Source organism: Meles meles, chromosome 8 (assembly GCF_922984935.1).
Source record: "Meles meles chromosome 8, mMelMel3.1 paternal haplotype, whole genome shotgun sequence".
Classification (NCBI taxonomy): domain Eukaryota; kingdom Metazoa; phylum Chordata; class Mammalia; order Carnivora; family Mustelidae; genus Meles; species Meles meles.
Window position 1 is genome coordinate 25,037,203 of NC_060073.1, and position 26,783 is coordinate 25,063,985.

At 38.2% G+C, this 26,783-nt stretch overlaps 1 protein-coding gene across 4 annotated transcripts in view; it reads left to right on the top strand.

Annotated features, from left to right (window-relative positions):
• LRRC4C (leucine rich repeat containing 4C) overlaps positions 1–26,783 on the top strand; it is a 1,220,402-nt gene that overhangs the window by 1,022,022 nt on the left and 171,597 nt on the right. For all 4 annotated transcript variants that reach the window (XM_046014217.1, XM_046014224.1, XM_046014218.1 and 1 more), the window contains one exon: positions 11,028–11,125. The gene's annotated coding sequence lies outside the window, so the exon portion shown is untranslated. The remainder of the gene's footprint in view (positions 1–11,027; positions 11,126–26,783) is intronic.

Sequence of the window (26,783 nt, forward strand, 5' to 3'; positions counted from 1 at the left end):
ATAAATGCCCTCACTTTATTTCCTCCCATGCAAACTAAATTCTTTAAAAATGAATGTGAAAATATTTGAATCTGAGTCATCTACGAACCTCTTTGCCTGTATTATGTGTCTGTTAACATGTGTAAAGATCATGATTATTGATATGTATGACTGGTACCATTCTTAAAAAAAAAAGAATCTCAAGTACCAATTAAAAACTGGAAGTAGGGGGGCGCCTGGGTGGCTCAGTGGGTTAAGCCGCTGCCTTCGGCTCAGGTCATGATCTCAGGGTCCTGGGATCGAGTCCCGCATCGGGCTCTCTGCTCTGCAGGGAGCCTGCTTCCCTCTCACTCTCTCTGCCTGCCTCTCTATCTACTTGCGATCTCTCTCTGTCAAATAAATAAATAAAATCTTAAAAAAAAAAACAAAAAAAAAACTGGAAGTAGGGTGCCTGGGTGGCTCAGTGGGTTAAAGCCTCTACCTTCAGCTTGGGTCATCATCTCAGGGTCCTGGGATCAAGGCCCGCATCGGGCTCTCTGCTCAGCAGGGAGCCAGCTTCCGCCCTCACCCCACCTACTTGTGATCTCTCTCTGTCAAAAAAAATAAATAAAATCTTTTAAAAAAAGAGAAAAACTGGAAGTATAAAATGAAATAAAATCTGATTTTCTAAAAGATGTAAAGTTTTCATAGATCAAACATAAAAGCAATTGATTTTATTATTTGTATATACCTTAATTTTTACAATAGTCCCAGAGTTGATATAGACCGCAGTGATGTCAATTTTCTGAATTCAGCTTGGGATATTTTTTGTTAGTTTTCGATAGACTAAATATCTAGGGATGTGCAAGCAAAAGAGGAGTTATATAAGGCTCATCTCTAATATCTAGCCCAGTGCATTTAATTTCTAGAAAATATTTATCAAGTGAATTGCTGACTGACAGATGCATTGATTGACTAAATCAATGACTATGAAAACATTCATACACTGACCTAAGAGTCAGTAATTATTGTGAAGCTCTATAGCTTTTGATTAATATTATCTTCTTAATGACGGCAAAGATGGAAGCCCTCCTCCTGGTCATTCATTTTCTACAAGAAACAGCAAGATTCAACAAATTTGAAATAAATCTGAAACACTTGAGACTTTCCACTTGGGTCTTCCTATTTATGCATGGAAAACTGGATTCATTATATGAACAAGGAACCTCACATGACTCCAGAACTCATGTGGCCTCCACGAGTAGTCTGTTGAAAGGCCTGCAGTGGGAATCAACAACATTCTTCATGAATCTATGGGGAAATCAACAGACTTCCCATGCCATTTCTTTCTTTTTTTTTTTTTCTTGTTAAAATAAAAGATTCTTTAAAAAATTTTTTTTAGTTTTTGTTTTTTTTTCTTTTTCCTTTTTTATTATTATGTTCAGTTAACCAGCACATAATACATCATTAGTTTTCGATGTAGTGTTCCAACTATTCATTAGCCATTTCTTATAACATGGTAACATTTCTTCCTCTCCCGTTGCTAGAGGCACCCCTTAGCTATAAGTCTAAACCTCTGCCCTCTAACACAGTCCTCCTCCAGCAGCCACATTCATCATTGAAGATATTCCAACAGTTGCCCCAAACTGAGGAGTCTTACCATGTTAAATTTTTCACTTCCAATCCATAAGCAAATCTTGATAGGATTTCTTCTAAAATATATCTCAAATTCCTTCCACATTTTTCCTATGCATTTATATCACTGCGTGTGAGCCTTTATCACTCCTGCCTGGATTTCTGCAATATTCTTCAACTTTTCTCCCCGCACTCAACTCTTACAATTTATTTTCTACATGCTGGTTTATATTATCTTTTAAAAATGCAAAGCAGATCAGTGGCACTCTTTTCTTACATCTTAGAGAACTCCTATTACACTGAGAATTAAATCCAAAAATGTTATCAGGAGCTACAAGTCCCTGCATTCTTTATTTCTTGCCTACCTCTCCAATACCAATATCTCACAGTGTCTTTCTTATCACACACAAGATGCCACAGTTTCCGGTTTGCTCTTTGGACATGGAAAATGTTGCAAATTAATCTAAGCTGAGTTGGTCCTGCACAACACATAGGCACTAAACTGTTTTGGGTAGTTAGGCAAAGAAGACAAAGACATTTTTTGGTAGATAGGCAAAAATAGGCAAAGAAGCCGAGTTAGGTGAGGGTTAACCATACCCTCAGTATTAAGTAATAATAAAACAAAGCTACTGATCGAATTTTGCCAAACACACAGATATTTATAAGACATACATGCTTGTTTTAGTGAGTGAGCACAAAGTAGTTCCAACAACAACCTGCTGAAAGTGCAACAAAAGGGACACCTGGGTGACTCAGTTGGTGAAGCAGCTGCCTTCAGCTCAGGTCAGAATCCTGGAGTTCCAAGATTGAATCCCGCATTGGGCTTCCAGCTCCATGGGGAGTCTGCCTCTCCCTCTGACTTTCTCCCCTCTCATGCTTTCTCACTCTCTCTCAAATAAAAATAATAATAATAATAATAATAAAATCTTTTTTTAAAATGTAACAAAGTTATATCTTTTTCTTCTTTCAGCTGTTCCCCATGTCATCAGCAGACAGCATTCTAGAGACAGAATTGATATACCCTTAAAGTAGGAGCAGCCAATGAAATGTTACTTTAACTCATGCCTAGACAGAAAACCATTTATGGATCAAGCCTGGGGTATCTTCACTAACCTAAGGATATAAGTTTCATGCCCCACTAGATTCTTAAACTGTGTTAAAAATAAATGTGAAGAGTATCTCAAAAACATATAGGTCAATTCCATATATCATATATACATTTAATTTTATCAATAGGGCCTATCTATATTATTCATAATGCCAATTATCAGGATGTTTATTTGCCAACAAATACCAACTCAGTAGTTTCTAAGATCAGGTCACCTGGTGTTTATCAACAGATGGACAACAGTCTTGGTAGCCATGTCTGGAATGTGACTTTTCTTACGTAATTCTGGAAAACGACCTCTGGACTATGAGTTCTTTTTTTTTTTTTTTAAGATTTTATTTACTTATTTGACAGAGAGGGAGAGAGAGAGAAAGAGAGAGACTGTGCACATGAGTCAGGGCAGAGGGAGAGGGAGAAGCAGGCTCCCCGCTGAGCAAGAAGTCCAATGTGGGACTCGATCCCAGGACCCTGGGATCATGACCTGAGCTGAAGGCAGCCACTTAACTGACTAAACCACCCTGGTGTCCCTGGATTATGGGTTCTTGTTTGAGACAAGTGATCCCCTCTTCCTGGAGTCAAAGCCTAAGAAGCTGGAACTTACATAATATCACTCTATCTACCCTGAAGTAGTCTTCATTAAGTTGAAGACATTTTAACATTATTTCAGGAATTTCACGCTTGTTCCTGGCTCTATCTAGAAAAGTAGGTGAACACTTCTTTCTGAAGTCCTTCACATGGTAAGCTCTTTCTCATTCTTCAGGCTGAAGCTCAGATTTCACCCTTTGGAAGAGAGCTTCCCTTATCAAGCTATCCAAAGAATAGTAATGTTAAGCACAGAGTAATAATAGTAACCACAACTATAATAATAGCTAATAATGTTGAGGACTTCTATGTGCCATGTACAAGGCTACTTACTGTACATTTATCATCTCATTTAATTTTCACAACAACCCTATGAAGTGGAATATTTATCTTCATTGTACAGATGAGGACATTGAGGCATAGGATCTTGACAACATAACATAATGGGAAGGAGCAGAGCTGGAATTCGAATCTAGTGAGTCCCTGCCCAGAGTTCACCCTCTTTACAACTAAAGCAACACTGACTAACCTCATGCTAATTACTGTCACAACATCCTGTTTATTCCTCAATATTTTGTACTGTAATCTCTAAGTATCTTTTATTTCCTTAATTATTCTTTCTCATGTCTCACCAAAATGTAAATTTCTTGAGGGCAGGCACCATGATGTCTTATTTATCACTCTGTCACAGGATCTAATACTTTTCCTGTTATCTAGTTTTTTTCTATAAATGTATTTCTGCAAAAATGAATTAGGGTAGTGGAACATAGGGACAACATTTCTAATTCTAGTTCCTTGACCCATATCACTCGACAGGCAAAAGGCAAGCCACGAGGCCTGGAATTACTGATTCCTTGACATTCTCCACCACCTATGTCTCACATCTGGTATCACAAGAGGTCCATCAGGGGCTTACTAGGGCATACTTTAACATCTGACAATGTTCTGGAGAAAGAACAGCTCACATTTCATCTATTCTCCACAATGTTGCCAAAGTGATATTTCTTAAATCAGAATTCTAGATAATTCACTAAGACGAGAAAAAGAAATGAAAGATATACTGATTGGGAAGAAAGAAAACATTGCAGATGGCTTGATCATCTATTAGAAAATCTGAAAGAATCAACCAAAAAAACTCCTGGAATTAATAAGTGATTATAGCAAGGTTGCAAGACAAAAGGCTAATACACAAAAGTCAGTATTTTCTCCTATATACCAGCAATGAGCAAGTGGAATTTATAATTAATGACACATTACTATTTATATTAGTACCACAGAAAATGAAATATTAAAGTATAAATCTAACAAGATAGGTGGAAGACCTACATAAAGAAAACTACAAAACTTCCTTGACGGTTATCAAAGAAGAACTGAATAAAGGGACAGATATTCCATATTAATGAAAGGAAGACTCAATCTTGTCAAGACTTCAGCTCTTCCCAGTTTGATCTATAGATTCAATTCAGTTCCAATAAGACTCCCAGCAAGTTTGGATACTGACAACTAATTCCAAAGCTTATGTGAAAAGGCAAAACAGGGGGAATAGTCATCACAATAGTGAAAGAGAAAAACAAAATCAGAGAATGGACACTACTCAATTTCAAGACTTACTATAAAGATATAGCACCTGGGTGCTAATCGAGGGCACCTGGGTGGCTCAGTGGGTTAAGCCTCTGCTGTTGGCTCAGGTCATAATTTCAGAGTCCCATAGCCAATGGGCTCTCTGCTCAGCAGGGAGCCTCCTCCCCCCTCCTTCTCTGCCTGCCTTTCTGTCTACTTGTGACCTCTATCTCTCTGTCAAATAAATAAATAAATAAAATCTTTTAAAAAAAAGATGTAATCAAAATCATGTCATATTGCTGAAAGAGTAAACAAATAGGACATTGTAACAGAATAGAGAGCTCAGGTATAGACCCACATTAACGTAGTCAAGTGATCTTTGACAAAAGAGAAAAGGCAATACAATGGGGAAAAGATAGTCTTTTCAATAAACAGAGCTGGAACAACTGGACATTCACATGCCAAAAAGAGAGAGAGAATCTAGACACAGACTTTGCACCCTTCACAAAAATTAGCTCCAAATGTGTCATAGTCCTAAATGTAAAATGCAAAACTATAAAACTCCCAGAAGATAACAGATGAGAAATCTTAGATGACAGTGGATATGGCAATGACGTTTTAGACAAAGCACCAAAGGTATGATCCGTGAATGAAATAATCGATAAAGTGAACTTCATTAAAATTTAAAATTTCAGCTCTATGAGACACAGTGCTCAGACAATGAGAGGACAGAACACATCTGATAATGTGTTAACATACATAAGATAGATAATATGCAAAGAACTCTCAAAATTCAACAGTAAGAAAACAACCCCATTAAACATAAGCCAAGGATCTGAACAGATACATCAAAGAAGATATACAGATGTCAAATAAATGTATGAAAAGATGTTCCACCAGCATGTGTCATCAGGGAAATGCAAATTAAAATAACGAGGAGTGACCACTACATACCTACTAGAGTGGCCAAAATTGAAAACACTGACAACACCAGATGCTGGCGAGATTGTGGAACAGCAGGGACTCACTTATTGCTAGTAGGAATGCAAAATGTTACAGCCACTTTGGGAGACAGTTTGGTGGTTTCTAACAAAACTAAACATCTTCTCACATGATCCAACAGTTGCAGTAGTTGGCATTTACCCAAAAGGAACTGAAAACTTGTGTCCACACAAAAACCTACCCACAGATGTTTATAACAGTCTTATTCATAAGTGTCCAAACTTGAAAGCAACCATGATGCCCTTCAGTAAGTGAGTGCATAAATACATTGTGGTTGTGGTAAATCCAGAAAAGGAAATATCATTTAGCACTAAAAAAAAAAAAAAAAAAAAAAAAAAAAAAAAAAAAAAAAAAAAGATAAGCTATCAAGCCATAAAAAGATATGGAAGGAACTTAAATGGGTATATTTAAGTGAAAGAAGCCAATCTAAAAAGGTTGTATGCTCTATGATTCCAACTATGTATTATTTTGGAAAAATTTTTAGGGCAACATAACTACTTTGTTTGAATCTGCAATGGTAGATCTATGTCATTACACATTTGTCAAGTCTCATAGACTGTACAACACCAAGAGTGAATTCTAATGTGAACTATGGACTTAGGGTGATAGTGATGTGTCAGTATAGGTTCATTAATTGCAACAAACATAGCAGTGTGGTGTGGGACATCCATAGTGGGAGAGGTTTTGCATGTGTGGGGTTAAGAGATCTATTTCTCTTTACTTATTGCTCAGTTTTGCTGTCAACATGAAACTTCTCTGTACAGAAGGATTATTATTATTTTTAAGATTTTATTTATTTATTTGACAGAGACACAGTGAGAGGGTACACAAGCAGGGAGAGTGGGAGAGGGAGAAGCAGGCTTCCTGCTGAGTGGGAATCCTGATGTGTGGCTCAATCCCAGGACCCTGGGATCATGACCTGAGCCAAAGGCAGACGCCTAACGACTGAGCCAGCCAGGGGTCCCTGTATAGAAGGATTATTAAAACAAACAAACAAAACTACATCAGAACTCTGCATCTGCATCATTTTAAAGGTGGTACCAACACTCCTTAGCCTGGCATATGAGATCTCTCTAAACTTGTCCCTGCCTTATCATCTAAATAACTATGCATGTTAATTTGTTACACCTACACTTGTATGTGCATTTGTACACACACACACACACATACACACACACACACCCTTTATGCCACCTCTCACACTATTCATTCAGAATTTCTTGCTTATTTAAACAAAGCTGTTAGTCTCTTGTACAGGCTCTCCCCTCGGAACGGTGAGGTTTCTGCTCTTCTTTGATTGACTAACTAATGCCTACTTGCCTTTCAAGCCTCATTTCTTCAGGCTTGATTCTCCTCCAGTCTTATTCAGGTGCCTCTGATGGCACCCAGTATGTACCTTCTTTCATTATGGAGCCTGGATATTATTCTAGAATCATTTACAGATGTGACTGTATCCTTCAATAGATCATGAGTTCCCTGAAGTCGAATCTGTTGTTTCAGCACAGTTCTGTGTCCATAGTAGATATTTTAGAAATAATTGTTGGATAAGATGAATGGGGAGAAAAGGGGGAGTGGGGCAGTAAGCTTCCATCCCAGACCATTCCCAGACCTGACAATCATCTATGGCAAATTGCCCCTCAAGGAAGGTGTGTGCAGTTGCTGGGAGCGTTTTCCATCTTCAGTGAATAGGGCCCATTTCATTCCCTGGTGATGTCAATATGGCATCGTTCACCAGCCTGAAAATCCTCTGGCACTGAAAACACACAAAATCTGGAAGCCTGTTTATGAGACTGAGAAGGTGAGTCAATAGACCCTGTTCCAAGTTGGCAAGAAGGGATATAGTCCTAAACATCTAAAGCTCCATAATTCACATTAAGCCTCTCATTAATTTAAATGTTAATGTAAATTTAAAACATATCATATTGATTTGGTACTATTTTTGGATGACTATTGCATAACTGAGCTTTCTAACAGCAGAATCCAAATGGACATCCCTTCACATCAACTTTCGATTTAGAAAAAAAGTGAAGCTTTCTATTTTTCTCTCCCTTTTCATTGTGTAAAATCATTTGTTTTAGTTACACGTTCTAGCTATGAGAAGCTATGAGAACTTCTGCCTTTGAGTGGAATTGATTTGGACAGTCCTGAGCAAAAAGATCAATTTCTGAATCTCTTCTTTCACAGTATTACACATAGAATTTCAAATATGTACAGAGATTGGTGTCTTTCCCATGTCACTGATGAGACACTAAAAGTCTCTATGACCATGCTAGTGATTTCATTCTATTTTGTTAGTTTTCAGCCAGAATCTTCTTTCATTGGGATTTATATGTCCTTACTTAAAAGGAAAGTGCAATTTTCAAAGAATGTCTCATTATGTTAGGTTCACATAAGAGAAATTATGCTGCTGATGATAATGATGATGAGGATGATAACTGGAAATTTTGTATATCTTTACTTACTCTGTGCTGGACCTTGATGCAAAGTCTTTTATGAAGTTATCACATGAGGATGCCTGGGTGGGTCAGTTAGTTGAGTGTCTGACTCTTGGTTTTGGTTCAGGTCATGATCTCAGGGTTGTGAGATGGAGCCCTGCATCAGGCTTCCTGCTCAGTGGGGAGCCTGCTTCTGCCTCTGCCACTTACCCTGCTTGTACTCTCTCTCTCTCTCTCTCTCAAATAAATAGATAAATAGTATTTTAAAAAAAAAATTTTTTTTAAAGTTCTCACATAATCCTCAAAGCTACAGAGAGGGGCTACTCTCATAAACCTGTTTTATAGATTAGGAAACTGTCCTATGGAAAGATTAAGCCTTTCCTAAAGTTCTACAAGTAGAAAGTGATGTTGCTTGCTCTAGGACTCAGGGTGGTCTGACCCCATGGTCTTTCTCACAATCACTAAGCTCTTTGGGTCTTAAACCAAAAACAATGTGACTGAGATATACAAGCCTTCAACAGTGAATTTCTGTTCTTAAGTGATGCACATAAACATACAATGGATCATTTGTTAAGGCTATTGAGAAGCTAGGTGGATGGTGGTACCCAGAAACCTGCTCACTAATTCATGAATACTTTGTATCTTACTTCTCTCAATTAAGCATGGTGAAATTTGAACTAATTCGTTAGTGAAGCCTCTTCCAGCTCCACATTCTAGGAGCCTGTATAATATGATTCTCTTTGGTCTGATCAACAAAACCTCTGGCCAGTTCTTCTCTTCACAGCCACCCACCACAATGCTTTTTTACACCCAATGCTTCTGCCCCTGCAGGCAGCCCTACCTAGCTCAGTTCCCTGTACAAAGATGGGTCCATAGTAAGCATCCTGCTATCAACACATGTCTTTGAAACATGCTAAGATTCAGGCAAAGAACTCAAGCTAGAAGATGGAAAAAGCAACATTTTGTTCCCCTGAACATAGAAATGAAATATAAACATCATAGTCCTGGAAAGAAATCAGAGAAGGCCTCCTTATATCAAAATTATATTAACCAGTGCATTCAGAGGCTCACATAAATACAGACATGAGAGAACCTATTGAGATGGAATATTTACTGGTGCAGGTATAGCCAACAAGCTTTACAGTGTCAGGATACATGGGATGGTAAGATGGAGGATTGTTATAGTCTCACACGGACCTGCTAACTATGCCTCCTATTCTTTCTGTGCAATTGGCTCATGCCTCAGTTTCTTCATCTATAAAATAAGGATCATTAATTCAAAATTTTCATAGGGTCATTGTGAGGTTTAATCTGTAAAATAATGTAGATACTTTATCCCAGTGTCAGACATATGGTACAGGTTTAAATGAGTCTTCACTATTCTAATAACAACAAAAAAAATTTCACGTGTTAGTTTTTAAATTACCCTTGTAAGTAGTAATTTCAGCTACTGCTCAATTCCCAATTTTAGGAATTGTTTTGTTTTTGCAAGACAATGACTACAGAACACCAGTTAGGTATGAATATTTCACTCAGAAACCTTTTCCCCCCTTGGGAGATACCTGAAGGGGGCAGGAGGGAGGGAGTCATGATATAATGCTAAATTATGTAAACTAGCTTATAAGTTGCCCACAGTTTTTCCAGTTTCTTCAGAATTCCAGATTCTTCTGCTCAATATTAGGATAGCAGAAAGATAGATAGTGAATCACTAGTCATCAGGTGCCAAAGTATCATGAATCCTGTGAGTCCAAAATCAGATTTACTCAGCTCTATGAGATACACAATTGATTTTTTCAAATCAATAGGTGAACCTGAAATTAATTAACTACAGTCACCTTAGTATCATTTAACTATAAGTAACTAATTATCCGGCAGAGATTGAAACCAGTAATTAGGTCCATATGATAAATTTATAAAAATTCAAGCTTTTTCTAAGCATGGTAGTTCTACAACTACTGCAAATTCTTCCTAACCGTTCCACCTGTATCAAACCACATCTTTAGAAGAAAAATATCACAAAATGTGAAAGATGGAAGGGGCCTCAGGAGCAACTTTGTACAAAGCCTTTAAGTTTTTACATGAAGATATTAAAGCCCAGTGAGGTTTGGACACTTGCCCAAACTGCCTGATTAATTATGGTTATTAATTGAATCCATTTCCAGCTCTCAATCCAGTGCCTATATTTACTTATTTTCTTGTTGCTATATCTAACTGAGAAATTGGTAAGTTATAGTGGGTATTTTATAGTTCTCTATGTCCATCTGGCAATTAGATTTGAAACAAAGTGATAATTGTCTGTATAGTTTTGAACTCATGACAGAAGGATGAGGTAAGAACAAGAAGTCCCTCAAATGTATGTTCAAAATGTTATCTATAGATAAAAATATTTTCCAATGAAATACATATGGCACATTTTAATGAAAGAATTCAGTGAACATTGACAAAAGAAAGACTAGCAAATCTAGGATAGATATACCAAAGCAACTGTATATGTGTGTGTGTGTGTACACATATGGGTTATATTATGCAACTATATACATACATACATAGCACATATGTGTTATATAGATATATAAACCCATATAATCACCTATATATATGTATATCTATATCTATGTACTTATGTTAGATGAATACTGTATCCATTGATTTTATTGAGTGAGGTTGGCAGGCAGGAATGTCTACCCTAAATTTGTTCTCATTTATATAGTACGATTTAAAAATATATTTGTGTTGTCTTACTCCAGGTGTAAAATAAACATCATCTGCTGAAATCCAGAACACTTCTTTAAATTCTTTGGGTTTTCTCAGGAAGATCAGGAACTGTCGGAGAAATTTTGATAAGGTAAGTTCCGAGCACTACTAATCTGTTCTCTTGGAGTTTCCATTCTAGCTGCCCATGTTCAGAACAAAGTGAGGTTTAGTAAGTCAGAAAGAATAGGCAAATGGAGAGGTAGATGCCATTTTTATTAATGATGTAGTTAGTATGTAAGGATGCTGTTTCAGTGTACGGCTGAAATAGGCTTCCTAGCATTGAACCCCAGACTTGGGTAGATTCACCCATCCAGACCAAGGGCATCTGATAGGGACATGACGGCCTGACTATAAAATTTCCAGTGTAGAGTAGCTAACTCAAATGTATCTATAAGCAGCCTGCTCTAAAGATACAGGTGAGGAGAATGGGTTAAACTATAACTGACAAAAGGTCTTGCTCCCGAGTTCACCCATCAAATAAGCAAGTCTAATGACCAAGGAGAGGAGAGAGTAAGTGGAGTAAAAGAATCCAGGAGAAATATTAAGGTGGAATTTTCTTCAGATGAAAAAAAAATTGAAATAGGGAATAAATATTCTTCCTTCATACCACTGTGTAGGAGTGACCTGCAAAAAAGAAGGGCCGTTAGAGATTGCATCAGGATTTTCTTAACCTAGTAGCATAGTAAGAAAATTTCTCCTGGGTGAGGGAGTCAACCACAGCACCATGATTTCTCCTGCTTTAAGGAGCTAGCCAGATTCAGGGCAGAATTGCTGCCAGCTGTCTGTGAACAGTCATTTCTTTTCAGAATCTCAATGGGCATTTGTCTGTATTGTTACAAAGCAGATGACTCTATGGCAGACCACTGGTATTTATGGTTTTAGCTACTAAAATAAAGCTCACTAGATAATTTTTAACTTTTTGGGCATACTATTAAATTATTCTGTAAAGAGTTGTGGAGGAAACTTTATGAGGTAGTAAGTGAGCTTTGGTAGCTCCTCAGTGTACTTGTTTCAATGGGAATTTGTAATTGTAATTTAATAAATCATCAATGTTACTGGGATTTATGTGTTGGTAAATGTATTGGTAAAAATAAAACCAAGGAAAGGGAACTTGAAGAAAGGATAGAAAAAGAATTGCAAGCATGAATGTAAGAGTAAAATGATATACTTGGTACAGAACCAAGAACAAAACCAACCATCTGCAGGCAGTCTTGGTAGTGGGACCCATTCAAAATTTCAACTGGACGATGCCTCTAGAATGAAGGAATGCTATGCCATTTCTTTATATTGGTGTTTTTTCCATTGGGATTCTAGGTCTTACAAGAATAAGTTCACTTTAATTTTGGTCACTTGATTTGGTCCACTTTTGGTGATATTACCTCCCCTTACCTATACTAGCTAAGGATTAGCAAAGGAAAAAAAAATAATGGATTAGGTCAACTTTGTCTCTTATAATGGAAGGACAGTCATCGGGATTTACCAATACACTGTGAAATGCTTATCTTGGGGAAGAATTAATCCTCAAAAATGAAATAGGATATCATCTGAAGGAGGGGCTTATGTTTGATATTATTTAATACCACTTCCTGGCATAGAAGGTATATCACCTTTTAACATGAGTAATTTACATAAATGTATGGACTGCACTGCCATTTAGAAAGTTGATTATTAATGGGGTACCTAGGTGGCTTAGTGGGTTGGGAACCCAGCTCTTGGTTTTGGCTCTGGTTGTTATCTTGAGGTCAAAGGATCAAGCTCCAAGCCCAGCCCCCACACTCAGTGAGAAGGCTGCTTGAGATTCTCCCTCCCCTGTACCCTCCCTGCCCCTCTCACTCTAAAATGAATAAATGAATCTTCTCTTAATCTTCTTTGGTTATTAGCAAAGGTCTCTTGGATATATCCTTAAAGAATGTCAAAGGACTATTAAATTTGACACTCAAACTTATACTCCTGCAAGTTATTACATAAGCTTAAAAGTAAGATTAAATCAATAAAAGTCCTGATCCCCTCTTCTATTCAGTTTGAAAAGAAGGGACTGTCCTTTGTTACCAGACCTGTGCTCCTACATGGTGTGTGAACTTCTGATATTTAAAAGATGAGTCTGGTTTCTTGCATCCATTTCACTCAAGTGTGGAATGGGAGCCCTTTTAATTTAAAATATTCTGCTAGCTACATTTAGTTGACGAAACAAACAAAAACAATTCAGGGTTGTAATCTTGGCCAATGGGTATCTAAAACCATGCTTGAACTAATGAAATCATGGAAGAGGAATGGAAGAGGAAGAGGAATTTAGTCATTGAGAAGGTGATCTCAAGAAGAAACATGTAGAAAGGCCCAAGGACATTTCTGTGCCTAAAGATTTGGCAGTCAGGAAGTATGACCACAAATGCACATACTGAGGAATTTGTTTGGCTTATCCACTGTTGTCAGTGAGCTATGAAATGGATAGAAATGGGACAAGTATGAAATCTGGTGTTAGCCCTCAAATTTGGAGCTATGGCTTCCTTCTGCTGGGATGCCCATCCAGATACCCGGCTATAATTAGATCCTGGGGAGAGTAAAACTCATTCAGTAAAGCGACTAGTCCTCCAAACAAACAAACAAACAAAAATATTATGCTGAAAGAGAGAAGAGAAATAGTAAGAAAAAAGACTGAGACTTCCCTGGGGGAGCCAAACCTCAAAATCTTTCACAAGATTTAACAAGATTTTCACAACAACAAAGACCTTTAAAGAAGGAAAAAATGGTCCTAGATCAGTGGAGTATTTTGTTCCAGAAAGGGAAAAAAGCAAATATTAAAATCTCCGGGGAGAACAGAAAATACAGCCACTCCTTTGATTAATTATCATAGCTCTTCCCCTTCTGCTCTGCGTAAACACTGGCATAGAGATTTTTGTCCCACTTGGAATTTTTATGTTAATATGAACTAGCCCTATCAGGAGTTAATTTTATTTCTGACTTCTCCTCGCTAATAGAAAGACTGAGAATTATCGTCTTCTGTAAGGTGGTTAAATGGACGGTGCAACAGACTGTAACGAGGGAAGTTTCAAATAGCCTTGTCAGGTCTGTGATTCATACACAAAAAGTACACATCTATTTGGTTAAGTTGCAGTGACTGTTCCTTTATGATTGACATTTTTATTTGGGAACAAATAGAGTTCCACTTATTCCTGGAAACATATCTATAAATTAGATCCCCCAATGCCTAAAATGAGATATGTAATTTCAAGTGAAACAATATTATTGCCTCAATCTGAAGAGAACTAAAAGGATATTTGCTATTATCACATCCATGGGAATTTTTTGATAAAAAAAAATATATATATATATATATATATATAGCCTTTTCCAGTTTGGGTTGTCTCTAAAATGTGGCTGTATTCATAGTGACTGAAATCATTATTAGATCTGATTCATAGATTTCTTGGTAATGGGAAAAACATGCCCACATTCCCATGACTCAGGTCCTGGTTAACAAATCTTTATACCATAAATCTAAGTTAGCCACACTCAGGGAGATCTCAAGCCCCATGAGATGCCTCCTCTTTGGCCTTTAAATTAAAAATTGAATTAAAACACTCAGTAGTGGCAAGAGTGTAGACAGAGAACATGTTTATAAAATTCTATTGACAGAGTAACTTGGTATAACCCTTGCAGGGACCAATATGGCATGTTGTCAAAAGTCTTTAAAAGTCAGGCTTCCCCTGACCTAACATGTCTTTTTCTAAGATTTATCTTAAAGAAATTAGTGGACAAATGAATGAAGACATTGTACATGCACAATCATTGCAGCACGGCAAATATCAGAAACAACCTATATAACTGGCAATAAAGGACTTGTAATGATATAATGAGGCACCACATAATCATCAGTGGTGATGCCATCGCTCTGGATGTATAGACATGGAAATATATCCACAGTATATTATTATTTTAGAAAATCCGATTATAGGAAATTCTGTAATACCAGCAGTTTGTATATTATACATTTATATGTGTAGAAAATATCTGAGTCATGAGATTATGGCTTATTCTCTTTATATATCCTATTTCTCTGAAGAAGAAATAAATAGACCTGTAAAAGAAATTGAGAGAATAAAATAAATTGCAAAAGGAAACAATTTTCAAAGGATAAGAAATGATACTTTCCTGCCATTAAAAGACATGTGCACAACACTATCTTTTTATGATCCATGTTGTTTTTCCACCAGAAGGAGGCCTGAGCAGGGAGTGGATCTGTGGACCTACCATGTTTTCCTGGGAATGGGGCTGAGCCATGACTCCTGGTGTCCTGATCTCTAACAGTGATGATCTCTTCATCCCCTGTTGTTATAAGGACAATGACCTCTAGTAATATGCTAAAAAGCAAGGGGGAAAGGGCTCAAAACTAATATCAACTACACCAGCTGATCATTTACAAATAGGACTATGCAAGAAGAATGTAAGGTATAATTCCCAGAGCCAGGGATTAAAAAGAGACTTTGAAGATGGTTGAAAGGTGAAAGCAGTACTACACTATAATCGTGCTGCTCAGCAACAGAGTAAAGCCAAGATCACCACTGGGGTGCTAAGTGTTTGGGGCTCAGTGAAAGGAGGGCATGATTGACAGAGGGACTGCAGAGACAGACTCACAATGCTGCAGTCCTCTAAAGTGCTGAAGGAAATGTTCAAGGAGGGTACCAAGGCATTGCTTTAGCCCTTGTATAACCAATGTCAAATCTGTGGAAGCAACTAAATGCTCAACTAAATGCCCTTCAGGCTAAGACCCTCCTCTTTCATCCAGGTTATTGACCCTACTCCTTCTTCTGGGTCAGTTACTCCAGGTTATTGACCCTACTCCTCTCCTGGGATATTGGAACCACCACCACCACAAATTCATGGAACAGTCAGTATCCCTGAGGTGAGGAATTAGTCCTTTGTACCTAAGGCTAAGACAGGAACATCCCAGTAGCTGTAGGTTCCCTGGAAATTGTTTTCCTCCTAGCATTCTTGGATGGATCTGTGTTGGTGCCATGAAAGGTTGGGAATCCCTCGAAGAGGTTTTGAATGGGTCTGTTCTGGAGGAATCTATTTACCCCAGTCTACTTATGTTACCACCATGATAAAAAATGGCAGGTAAAAGTAATGGAGGAAGGACTTTCTGTACATATAATTGGGACATAAGCCTCTTTCTCCCAATTATCTCAATCAATCTTCACAACACCCTCTCTACTTTCCTTCAAGGGTAAAGAGAAGTTAAGTAACTTGCTCAGGGTCATTCAAATGGAAAGGAGATGGGTGCGGGATTAAAATCTAGGCTGTATGATTCCAATTGTAATCATTGGCAGACCTTCTGACTCTTGTAGAACACGTTATAACATTTATGTACGATGACTGCTTAAAGTAATAGTAATCATTTGAAAAAACTGACATCAGACGTAACCAAGCAAGAGGTACACAGGATTCAGAATTTTGATTTTTGTGATCTTCTTATAATGAAAGAGGGCAGTTTGTGAGTTAGAACTCCATTGTTCTTCCTTAGTTTTCTTTTTTCACATAGCCATGATAAATAGCAAGATACGAATGAACTCCAAAGCCCTAGAAGGGAAAGACCTCTGAAAGAATCTGGTGTTGTATTGCAGTGTTGTATCCAAAGGGGGAGAAGCATGCTCTTAAGTATGCTGTATTTGGTAAGTGGTAACCATTTGGAAAACAGAGGTGAAATGAAAATTACCTGCTAAGTCTCAGCCATTCCATAGCACATTTCAGCTGAGAATGCTTAAAAATAAAAAACCCGAGAAGGCAAGCTATTTGCAGTTCTATTTGTACGTGATCTTATTTTCCCCGTGTGCAAAGAGAATGTTCCTTCCAGGTTGTCACTGTCATCATGGAGTGCTCCCTCACTCATTCAATAAATGTTTATGGAAAATGAACTTCATGCCGGGGGAGCTGAGCACTGGGGTGACTCAGGTGAATCAATGTTCTCTTCTGCGGAGGGAAGCAAGGACAGACCCCAGGATCTTAATATCTTAATAGTATATGGTAGCGAGGAGAGGAACAGATGCACATTAACATAAAGATATATACGCTTGCCCACATACACGCATATGCTATCTTGCCACACTGCAGGAGGGAAATATCAATCACACTGAAGATATTAACAGAATGTCTGGGTGGTTTCCACCTCGATCGCAGAAGATTTCATGGATGAGTTGAGTTTTCAAAAGTTTGGGGGAGAAAAATGACAGAATAAAGTATTGTGGCACAGAATATGGAGACATTTTCTGTCTTGGCAGAGATCATTTCACAGAGAGTCTGAGGAGTCCTCAGTATTGTGAAGGAATGTAATCTGAATTAGAAAAAGCTCAGGTGAAACACCCAGGCAGGGCTCAAATATCAGAATTGATAGGTATGTTTTCTGGCATATTTCTAAGTGGAGTCTGAGAAACAAAATACCCCTTCCAGGTCCTTCCTTTGGAATCTAAAGTCTTTGTATATGAGATGGCATGCAATTATTATTCCTAATTCTAATAAATACAAATAAAACCCAAATCCTTTTTAAAGGCTTGAGCTTTAGATCAAACAGGGTTAAAGCATCTGCTTTGCCAATTACTTTTCAAACTTGAAAAAGTTGTTCACTTCCCTTGCTTTCAGGTCCTTTAGGGAAGGAAGGCTACATGAGTGGATGCAGGCACAGATCTTAGCCCACTGTCTGGCACATAGTACTTGCTCTGTAAATATCAGCTAGGCTTTACCAGCAATACCTCTTTACGGTTTTATTAAGAATGTAACATGAAAATCTTGTGCACACTGACTGATGCACTGTCTTACACAATTTAGTTTTGCTTCAGTAAAACAAGGGCTTTCAGACATCGCCATATCCTAGAAATTGTGGCGAACGATGTCATACAGTGATGAATAGGGTAGAGTCAGTCCTACCTGCCAGGGAATCTGAGTGTACTTAGGCTTCATTTGCCACAAACCACAATGGCTAACTGGAGGTCCTTATTTGTTTTATTTGTTTTTTATTTACCTATTAATTCCTAAGAAATTCAGGGATCTCTATAAAATATTTTGGTCATCAGAAAACATTTAAAATGCCTCTAGCACAATGTACTACTGAAATATTTCTGCACTTAAAAAATGTTTCATGATAATAAAAAAAAATACACTCTAAAAAAATGTTTCAGTTAACTAAGTAATTTTACCTTCATTAGTGTATGATCGTCACAGTAGGCTTCCATGAGGTGAGCCCAGGCTGGAGGGTATAAGTGGAGGGGTGACGAGAATTTTGGAGGAAACCGATAATTTAAGGTCATAAATGACTTTCCCATGCTAACAGGAGTAGTGAGCAAGGAGGAAATTCTTCTGTACTAAGTTGCCTCCGTACAGAAGGAAGGAATCCTCTTGTTTTTCTTCAGAGCCAGCTTCAGAAGAAGCTTCAGAAGGTGGGGCCAGCTTCAAGGAATCATATGAGTTGATGACACGTGCCCATGAAATTTTCACCTTTTTCAACCACCCTTTCCCTTATCTGCTTAAATATAATTCCCTGCCACTTCTGGGTTGCTATACAACCATTAAGATCATACCTCTGCTCCTTTCCTTTCTTTCCTCTTCAGACAAAAATATTGTGTCCAGCAATGATAATAACTGGGATAAAAGGTGGTGTATCCATACAACAGGATATTATTTGATAATAAAAAGGAATGAGTACTAGTACATTCTATGACATGGATGAACCTTGAAAACCTTCGGCTCAATGAAAGAAACCAGACACAAAAAAACTACATACAATACGATTCCATTTATACGAAATGTTGAATATGGTATGGATAGAGTTCCATATCAATTTGAATACCGTATAAGCAAAATTGTAGAGACAGAAAGTAGATTAGTGGTTGTCTACGGCAGGGTGGAGAGAATGTGGAATGGCCACTAACTGGGTAGAGAGATTCTTTTTGAGATGACAGAATGTTCTAAAATAGGACTGTGGTATTGATTTATATGTTCAGATGAGTGAATTGTATGGAATGTGGATGATATCTCAATACAACCATTAAACAAATAATCATCAGGGGAATGCTCAAAATTATTAAAACCATGTCATGTTTGCATAGGGCAAATATTTTATATACATTAATTTGGCATATCTAGTGAACCCTCAAAACAACATTCTAAGCCTGGTTCTATTTTATTTCCATTTTTAAAAAAATGAGCAAACTGAGAGAAAGTTAATCTCCCAAGGTCCCATAGCGAGTAAATGACAGAGTTAGGATTTAAGCTTGGGAAGTCTAGCTTCAGAATTCTGCTCTCTTAATGACTTTGCTCCTCAGGTGTTACTGACAGCCTTCCTGTACCCTCACATCTTACGTTCTGGGCACCTGGAAGCAGCGACTGTGCCCAGATTTCTCCCTCGCATGTATATGCCTGTTTTCTTCCTTGCCTTTCATTTTTCCCTGTAAGTGAGGTATAAATGGCATATAATAGACTGAACCTTTTAAAAGTGTACAATTTCATAACTTTGACATCTGTAACATTGTGAAACCATCACACATCAAGATAATCCATATGATCAGGACAATAAACTTATGTGTCATCCCCAAATGTCTCTTCATGGTCCCACATCCCACTTCTGGTCTGACGCTCCTCCCTCCACTTGTTGCCGAGCCACTGCTGATCACTTTCTGCCATTTATAGATCTGGAGTCAGATTTGTTCAGATTCTTTCCCACAGTATAATTATTCTCAGACTTCCATGTTATTGTGTGCCTAAAATTCTCTTTGTTTTCATTCCTGAATAGTACTCCATACATGGGAATGCCACAGTTCTCTCTTATTCAGGCATTGGTGTACCATTGGATTGTTTCCAGGTTTTAGCTATTGCAGGTGAAAATACTATGAACACTGGTATAAAAATCTTGGTAGGGACATAGCTTTTTATTTCTTTTGCATTAATATCGAGGAGTAGAATGGCTGGATCATATGGTAAGCCCAACTCTTCCAAATTGGTTGTAACATTTCACATTCCTACTCGATTCCTGTTGAGTCCCTCCACATTCTTGCCAACACTTTTTGATCTTAGTCATTCTAGTAGGTATGTAGTAGTATCTCATGGTGGTTACGACATGCATTCCCCTAATCACTAATGATGTTGAACATCTTTTTAATGTGTTTATTTGCCATCTATATGTCTTATAACTTATTTCCCATCTTTCTTGTATGAGTTGTCTGCCTTCTTACTATTAAGTTTGGTGAGCCCTTTATGTATGCTGCTTATGAGTCTTTTATGAGATACATGGTTTGCAAATATTTTCTTCCAGTCCGAAGCTTATCTTTTCCTTCTCTTAACAATGTTTTCCCAAGAGTTGAAGCTTTTAATTTTGGTCAAGTCCAATTTATTACTTTTTTTCTTTTATGGATTATGCATTTGGTATCGTATCTATAATGTTTTCACCAAACCCAAGATCAAAAAGGTTTTTCTACCATGTTTTCTTCTATAAGTTTCATAATTTCACATTTTATAGTTAGGTCCATGGTCCATTTTGAGTTAATGTTTATATATGGCGTGTGGTATGGACCAAAGTTCATAGCTTTACATATGGATATCTAGCTTTTCCAGGACTTTTTGTTGAAAAAAATATCCTTTCTCCACTGAATTATTTTTGTGTCTTTGACAAAAATCATATATATATGTGCGTGCGTGTACATGTGTGTATGCATATTGATTACTTTCTCATAGTCTTTGCTTATCAAAATCCCACTTATCCTTCAAAGTTAAGTTTAGATGCCTCACACTCTAGAAAACCACCCCAAATTGTCTTACTTATTATGCTTTGTATTCATGGTCAAGTAAAAAGAAAAAAAAAAAGTCCTATATTAACAGTGATTATCTCCAGCTGTGGGATTTGAGAGGATTTATATTTTGGCTAATATACTTTGTCAGCATTATCTGAATTTTCTACCCTCAACATTTATACTACATAGAGAAAAAATAATTTGGTTTTATGTTTGTAGCATATTCTTTGCCATACACTTTGCCATACACATAGATTTTGTTTTGTTGTGTTTTGAGTAAATAAAATCCAACCTAACTGTTGGCTATATACACACACATGAGGACACACACACACACACATTATATTGGCTCATGTAACAGCAACAACAACAAAATCTCAGACCCAAGTAACCTCAGGCATGGAAAGACCTAGCTACTCAGTAGCTAGTATGTGGAACCCACCACTGCTGATCTCATGGCCCTACTCTCCTCACTGCTGGCCTTTTTCTCAGGCAGTCTCTCCTCCACAGAAGTCCCCGAACCACCACAGGCTTGCATTACTTTGGCAATTTGGGGGGATGGAGGGTAGTTCCTTCCCTACTGTCCTTGTAAAAAGTTTTGGGGTTCACTTGCCTTGTTACATGCCCTCCTCTCACAACCAATTGTGTTGTCTGATTGTTCAAGTTATTTCTCACTGCGTAATCACTTGAGGTGCTCAGTCCTACCCAAGTGTCTGAGGGTTATGTCTGGAAAAGATAAACTGAGACACTATATGAAAAGAATAGCTAAAACATAGAAAAATATCCAAAATAACCAGTGTGTACTACTTTCCCTTTCTTATATCATCCAAGCAATCTGGTTACATAGACATCACCTAAATCTGAGAAATTTGGAATGGAGATTATTCAAGTTCACTGTCACAGTTTTCTATGGCTGCTGTCACAAATTACCACAATCTCAGTGGCTTAAAACAACACAAATCTATTGTCTTTCGGTTCTGGAGGGGATAAAAATGAAGGTGTTGGCAGAGTTGCCTTTCTTTTGGAGGCTGTTGGGGAGAGTCTGTTTCCTTGCCTTCTCCAGTTTCCAGGGGCTGTGGTCTCTGGTCTCTTTCTCCATCTTCAAATATCCTCAGAGCCAGTGGTGTGGCATCTTCAAATTGTTCTCTCTGTGGCTCTGACCCTTCTGCCTCACTCTCACTAGGATCCTTGTGATTATATTGGGGCCACCTCAGCAATCCAGGATATTTCCCTCATCTCAAAATCTGGACTCATTCACATCTATAAGGTCCAATTTGCCCCATATAGTGACAATACCACAGGTTCTGGGGATGAGTATATGGGCATCTTTGGAGGATCATAATTCAGTCAAACATAATCACTGGGTGTTAGGTGGTAATGATGAGTGTTGAAACCATGTTTCCCAACTTGAAGATCAGTGTCTTTTGTAATTTATCACAATTGCATCACGTAACAGTGGTTGTGTATAAGCTTGTCTATTTTTAAAATTCTGTGACATCAGGAAATTTCACCCACCATGGAAAACAAGTGTATGTGTGGGGAGGGGTGCTTTTTTTCTAAGACAACGGTATAGGTGGGGGAAAAAAGCTCGATTTTACTTGTAACTTGGATCATTTCACACTGACAGTTGCCTCCTTTGCCCTCCCTCTTGATTAATAAAGCAATAATGTAGATTTGTTTGCACCTCCTTTATTTAATAAATTCTGTTTCTAGCAGAAGAATAGGATTCCATCAGTAGGCAAATCACTTAATAGTTTTCAAACAACTATAATTCTTGCTCAGCTGTTCGTACATGTGCGGAGAAAAGCAGAGAACTAAGGCCGTTGTATGGAGAATTTAAACAGTAAACCTCTTTTGGCTCAATCATCTGATTATTTCAGCACACATCTGCATACAACCTTAATTTTTTTTTCTCTAACATATTTTAGTTTACTTCCATTGCCTTTATATAAGTCACTTATTTCGTCTATGTCTTAAATTCAACTGAACAAACGTCACTTAATGAGCAACCACTATATGACCAAAACTGTGCTCTCATCTATGGTGGCTCAAAATACAGAAAACAAAGAATCTCATTCTCTGGGAGTCCTCAGCCCCAACAGGAGAGGTGACACAGTTACACCAATAACTATACAATATGGCAGCAGTAAAGGTCGTCACTGGGATACAAAAATGATGATAGAAGTATTTAGAGGGAGAGAGATCAGTCGGTTCGGAAGGATTAGGGGAAACTTGTGGTGAGACTAGTGTCCTGGAGGGTAGGGAAGAACTCAGAAGGCAGTAGTAGGCTAGCAGAGTGTTGCCGCAGAAAGACATGCAAAGCAAGGAAACCTAGGACTAATCTTGGGAGCCATAAATTCTCTGGTGATACTGGGGAATGGGAAGGTACAAGGAGGTCCCAAGAACTAAGAGACTGAAAGGACCAGGTGATGCCCAGCATCTAAAGGTGTCTAATCTATTAATCCCAATATCCTAATAGTTTTCAACATGTTTGCTGTGAGGGGATGATTAGGCAATGTGTGGAGGTACTTTATCTAAAGGAGGGTGGGAGGGCTGTGGGGGAGGGAGAAGGGAGGGTGATACTGCCATCTAGTGGGTAGAGGCCAGGGCTGCCGCTTAATAGCCTACAATGCCTAGAGCATCCCCCAAAACAAAGAATTACCTGACCCCAAATGCCAACTGTGCCACAGATAAGAGACTCGGCAACAACCTTATAAAGTTGTAGTATTACTTTTCCTTATGGTACAGACGAGGAAATTGAGGGGTTTTGAGATTACAAATCCTGCCTGAGATCATTAAATAATAAATGGCCTAGCAAGAATAGGGCCACGTTAGAAGGCATGAGGAATGTGACTATGATTAAGGAGCGAATGAGATTCTCCAAATATGGGCAGGACAATCACGGACGCCATAGTGAAATGACAATGCAAGTAAAGTGCTAAGCAGGGCGCCGGGCACACAGTAGGCACTCAATCATGTTCCGTGCTGCTTTAAATGAGAGCTGGTGCTTTCAGTGATGTGTCGTCTGTGAGTGGGCTCTGCGGAATACAGGACAGAGCTGGGACTAAAGGTTGGTCTGGGACTAGGGCAGGTGTTCAGAGTCTGAACTGGAGAGAAAGCATGTGAAGTATAGAGGAAAGGACACATGGAAAAAAATGTTACCAACAGTGGAACTAGAGAGCCTGGCCAATCAATGAATGTGTTGCTACGTGCTGCGGAGGGAGATGGGGTTATAAAGGTGACTCTGGTTTTGAACATGAGAAACTCATTTTCCCCTCACTACCAGGAAGTTGTTAGGAATTACTACCATGTTAGGAATTACTACACTTCCTTAAAACAGACAAACTGAGGGGCGCCTGGGTGGCTCAGTGGGTTAAGTCTCTGCCTTCGGCTCAGGTCATAATCTCGGGGTCCTGGGATTGAGCCCTGCATCGGGCTCTCTGCTCAGCGGGGAACCTGCTTCCCCCTCTCTGTCTGCCTGCCTGCCTCTCTGCCTACTTGTGATCTCTGTCAAATAAATAAATAAAATCTTAAAAAAAAAAAAAAAGACAAACTGAGACACAGAAAGGTAAAGCAATTAGTTCAAGGTCACGCCACATTTTAAGATTTCTTTAGAAACTTACAGAGAAGGGGAATCTGACCTTTTTGAAGATACAATAACTAAATCTTTATAGGAAAGATAAGGACAAAATGACATTTTCTTTAATAATGCTTCCAAAAACAGGTTTAACATTTATTTTGCTACATACCTGTATAGATGAAAGTTACTTTAACCTCTAGCCAGGCTTTCTGGCTGAATGAGATATGTTGAGGTATCAAGGAAGAGTTTCTAAAAGGCATGGAGTGAGATTCTACTTTCTTTGTCACATTTGCTGCATTATTAAGAGAAAGCCAAGAAAAATAACCTGGATGGCGAGGTAACAACATGTGGAAGAGAAGAGAGAACCAGTGGTAACTGAAGCCTTGGGACATTTATGAATGGAAGAAAGTACCACTAATTTTAAATGAGTACCAATTAGATGCCAGCAACTATGCTAACTATTCATGGGCATTATTTTATTTTAATCTTCATAACTGTGTAGGATACATATGACCACTGATAGGTGAGATCTTTGAGGCTTAGAGAGGCTAAATGATTTACCTAAGGTCATATACCTAGGAAGTAGTGGAACCAATATTCAAACCTCAAGTGTGGAACTCAAGTACCCAAGCTTTTCCCCGTATTATAAACGTATGGCTAGAAATTAGAAACATTAATTCTTCCCTGTTTTGTATCTGACAAATTATAAAGAAGATTGGATGCGTAGTTGTCATTCAAGGAAGCCATACCCCAGGATGCTGACAGAATGGCTGGTAGAGGAGCAGCGTGCCTCCTTCTCAAATCCCTACCTGTACTCCTTATCAATGCTGTACAGTGGCTTCCAGATCTCACTCTTACCATTTTGGCACTTGTACCAAAAATTTGAATTCAGCATCTTCACTGTGCATTCTATGAGTAGAGGATACAGTCATGAACAAGAAAGGCAAGGTTTCCAATCCTAGGAACAACACATTCCAGCAGAGATAAGCAACTCCACGGACTTTTTTTTTTTTTTTTCTAAGGCAGTCACATAAATGTTCTGCACAAAATTAAATTATGGTGATGTGATAGAAAGACATTGGGTGGCTACTTCACCAGCTTGGGAGAGATGGCCTCTCTGAGGTCAAGATCAAGATCGGTGCCTGCCAAGAACAGAAAGGAAATGTTCTAGGCTGAGGGAACTAGGGTCAAGACACTATCATTGGCACAGAAAGGAGCCCCGTGAAGATGGAGAAGGAGAGCAGCTAAGTGATCTTTGAAGCTAAGAAGATGCTGTAAGATTTGGTTGAAGAAAGGCTAAGAGAAGGAGGATGGCAGGAGAAGTAAGATTGCCCAAGTCAATAGAAGGGATTTTAATTTTCTTCCCAGAATAATGAGATGCCCTCGGGAGGACCGTATGCCCTTTCACCCAGGGACTAATGTCCAAAGGTTAACATTTGGGCTAGAGAAGATTTTAAAGATACCAAGAAAAACGAATTTTACTTTGACTTGATCAGTTAATATTTCATATGAATAAGAGAGAAAGTGAAAGAACCCCCCCACCAAACACTTTCGTAGCTTCATTTATATCTGAAAGGAGAATTTTTGACACTTCAATCCATCAGTGGGCACCATTAATCTGCATATTGTGTTACAAGAAGCTGCCTTTCTTCTCAATTTTCCTTTTCTTTTTGTTCTTCTCAGGAAATTAATTCATGTCATTTCCATTTGAAATCCTGTGGCATTTGACTGCACAGGCTCTTAGAGGCACCTTTCTTTGACTTGAAACTTAGCGTAATGGCATTGCTTGTCAGCAGCATTGCTTTCCACCCTAAGGAAAGGGAGTCCGGACTGTTGGGCCCCTCAGCCCCTAAAGGTACCTATAGGAAACGGCTTGATACAGGATAGTAGGTCTGTATGTGAAGGGCTCCAAAAGATTCAACTTTGGTGAGTGATGCTGGCAATTTGGTTCTTAACATTTTCCAGTGTTGTGTTTTGCTGTGAATGGAACATTTGAACAAGTGTTTATAAGATGTCATCAATTTCACTTCGGAAATTTTGCTTTCTAAAAAGGCGGCTGTATTGGAAATTTTGGAAGCATTATCTGCAGTTTCATAGTCTGACACACTGATTTATTTTATGAAAGGTTGAATAATGTCAATCATCCTGTTCTGTTGATCTACACAAACACACTTCTCCAGGCAGACATATTCTAAGAAGAGCATAAAATGTAAGAGTCCTAAGGGCGCTCAAAGGCCGTCTAGTGGGTCACAGACTTTAACACTTTTCACATCATGAATAGGAATAAATATACAGTGGCTTGAAAGAGTGTTTCCAGCTCTTTCTTTTACCAGATATGTACCATTCAACAAATATTACTAAATAAAAATTAGAAAGGAAATTATAGTTGTAAAAAT